This window comes from Lutra lutra, chromosome 3 (assembly GCF_902655055.1).
Source record: "Lutra lutra chromosome 3, mLutLut1.2, whole genome shotgun sequence".
In the NCBI taxonomy this organism is placed as follows: domain Eukaryota; kingdom Metazoa; phylum Chordata; class Mammalia; order Carnivora; family Mustelidae; genus Lutra; species Lutra lutra.
In genome coordinates, this window is record NC_062280.1 from 49422494 (window position 1) to 49426040 (window position 3547).

Sequence of the window (3547 nt, forward strand, 5' to 3'; positions counted from 1 at the left end):
CAATCCAGGAAAAAATTAACAATTATGTCCTGTGGTTCCAGAAAATTTCATGTATGGAAATGTTATAGCATATAAATATCATGAAATTATGAATAAAAACTTTCCAACATGAATATGTTAGGATAGGATATTGAGAACAAGTAAAATAAAAATATCAGGTCAAAGAAAAATAAAACAATGTATAATTTCACACAGTTAAAGCAGGAGCATTCATATAGGGACTTGGTTTTTTTTTTTAATATGTATTTATTTATCTGAGAGAGAGAGAGAGAACTCACGTGCGTGCACACTCACGTGTATGCACGGGTGGGGGAGGAGCAGGGGGAGAGAATCTTCAAGCAGACTCCCTGCTGAGCAGGAGCCCACTCACAGGGCTCAAGCTCAGTACCCATGAGATCATGACCAGACCCAAAACCAAGTTATTCACCTAACCTGAGCCACCCCAGTGCCCCAGGAACATTCATTTAGTTTTAAAACAGGTGAGAGTGGCTGTCAATTCACTAAGATATTTTGGTCTTTGGATACATTTCTAAGGGTAATTAATGTTTTTCTTTTAAGATGCTCTTGTTTACAATACAAGAGAAATTACATTTTTTTTTCCACTACTTAAATTTAGATAAAAATTTTATGTCTACCTAAAATATGTGATGGCTTTCATGTGTCTTTTTTTTTCATAACTCTTATTAGGAAATACTTCAGCAAAAATTTGAAGACAACTGGTTTTGATTATATTTGCAGCCAGAAGAAATTAGTTTCTCTGAGTCAATCACCATTGATTTTATTAATTTCCTATACATTACTCAAATAACTTTCAAACTTGTGATAGGGTCAAGTCCTCTTGGGACTGTGAGGAGCACACCTGCGCAGGACAGTGAGGCTTCCTGCCCTAACTCTGACATCTCAAAGTTATCCTGTGAGAGAAGAGAGAAAAGAGAGCAAGCAAAAAAGAGACAAATGCATCATATTCCAAAAGTTGCTGAACTTCCAAAAACTCCACAAACTGAGTGAGACAGGCAGGTAAAGACAATAGATTGATTGTCCCTGGTATGTTTGGGCAACAATCCTACTTTTCATAGGAAGACTGGGCTTTGAAATTTGGGATACTGCCCTGCCCAGTGCTATGTGCCGTATAACTGGGGCATTAGTAGAAGAGCTAGCCATCTGGGGAATTTGGCATCTTAGATGCATAGTCTTTCGACGTTTCTACCCGCCTGTAGTTCCTAGTTTTTCCTTGCTGTGTGCTAGCTCACTCAGGTATCTTCCTATTCAATTTCCCCAGGACAGACTACAAGTCATCTCTAAGGTCCCACTGGCTGGAAAGTATTTTGATTTCTGACTTGTGCTTCAGAGTGTCTCCAGGGCATTTCTCCAGCACTCTTTCCTTGTCCTTCACACCAGTTACATCACCAAACAGAAGTTTACTGGGGTTACAAAGCTCGGATCAGAGGTATGGGCAGCTTTTCCTGGTATAGTCAATTTATAATGTAGAACATCTTGTGTACCTTTAAATCGCGAATGACCAACAGTTTGAGATATCTTTCCACATAGTATCAAGCTAGTCAGTATCAAGCTAGGATTTAGCCTTCTTCCACTATTGAACTGAATTAAAACCTGTATGTTTAAAAAAAATCACTATCACATGTTATGAAAATGAATTTTAACTATCCTCTAAGAACCTCAAAATATTTTTGCTCAAGAAAACATTAAGAAAATAAAAGATACATGATAATATTAGAAGAATATTTCACTAAATGGGGGAAAGACATTAATTTATTATTGCTGAGTTTTGGGAGCTTTTCTATTTTTATTTTATTGTCTTCATCATTTCATTTTTTCAGGAATCAAGATAAGTTTACTCTTTTTTTTTTTAAAGATTTTATTTATTTATTTGACAGAGATTACAGGTAGGCAGAGAGGCAGGCAGAGAGAGGAAGGGAAGCAGGCTCCCTGCTGAGCAGAGAGCCCGATGTGGGGCTCGATCCCAGGACCCTGGGATCATGACCTGAGCTGAAGGCAGAGGCTTTAACCCACTGAGCCACCCAGGTGCCCCAAGATAAGTTTACTCTTAATGCCCATCAACTATTTCACCCATGTTTTGTTTCTTAAATGCCACATTTGGGTGAAATCATATGGCATTTGTCTTTCTCTGGCTGACTTATTTCACTTAGCATTAGACCCTCTAGCTCCATCTACATTGCTGCAAATGGCAAGATTTCATTCTTTATTATGGCTGAGTAATACTCCTTTCTACACGTATATGTTACATCTTCTTTATCCGTTCATCTAGCAATGGACACCTGAGCTGCTTCTCTAGTTTGGTGGTTGTAAATAATTTTACAATAAACATAAGGGTGCATGTATCCCTTTATTTATTTATTTATTTATTTATTTATTTATTTGTTTATTTATTTATTTTTGTGGTTTAGGTTTTATTTCATCATCATAAACTGAACTCTGCAATCCAGCTAGACCTGGGGATAAGGAACCATGGAGCCCACAGAACCACAGCGAGAGCACAGAGATTCTGGGGTATTGCTAACAAATGGGGGTAGAGGGTGCTCTCCTGAGCTACAGAAGGAATGGTCTGGTAGCTAAGATAAAACACAAGCCAGATTTATTAGATTTGTCCACAGTCAGCAATAGTGATCTTCTTGCTGGTCTTGCCATTCCTGGAGCCGATGCACTCCATGTTTCCTCATTCTTCATGCCCTCTTTGACCTTGCTGAAGACTACCTGCTTGCCATCCACCCAGTCAGTCTTGGCAGCACAGATGAAAAACTGGGAACTGTTTGTGTGGGGTCCAGCACTAGCCATGGACAAAATGCTAGGACCCATGTGCTTCAGGATGAAATTCTCATCCTCACACGTCTCCTCACAGATGGACTTGTCACCAGTGCCATGATGGTATGTGAAGTCACCACCCTGGCACATAAATCCTGGAATAATCCTGTGAAAGCAGGAAACTTTAGAAACAAATCCTTTCTCCCTAGTGCTCAGAGCTCAAGAGTTCTCTGCTGTCTTTGGAGCTTTGTCTGTAAACAGCTCGGAGACATGGCCCAAGGACTCTCTGACCATGGCCATGTCAAAGAGCACAGTAAGGTTGACCATAGCTGGATAGTGAGGGTGGCTCCAGGTTGGCGGCGTCTGCAAGACACACATGTATCCCTTCAAATTGGTGTTTTTATTTTAGAGGCATTTCTATGTATTTAAATATAAATCTTTTATCAGGCATCTGATTATAAGTATTTGCTCTCCATCTTTGGTTTCTCTTTTCATTCTCTGAATAAGGTATTTACAGAGCACAACTTTTTAATTCTATGAAGTCTAATTTATCAATTTGCTCTTTTATGGATAATCTATCTAAGATTAATAACTATTAGTTAATTATCTAAGATAATCTATCTAAGATTCTTATCTAAGAAATCTTTGCTTAATTAAAATCTATAAGGATTTCCTACTATGTTTTCTTCCAGAAGTTTTATAGTTTTTTTAAACTTATGTTTATAACCCATTTTGAGTTAAATTTTGTATATAGTATGAAATACAT

At 38.1% G+C, this 3547-nt stretch overlaps 1 pseudogene; it reads right to left on the reverse strand.

Moving 5' to 3' along the window:
* Window positions 1-2617: 2617 nt before the first annotated feature.
* LOC125095371 (peptidyl-prolyl cis-trans isomerase A-like) lies at window positions 2618-3108 on the reverse strand (annotated as a pseudogene).
* Between the last annotated feature and the right edge of the window lie 439 nt (window positions 3109-3547).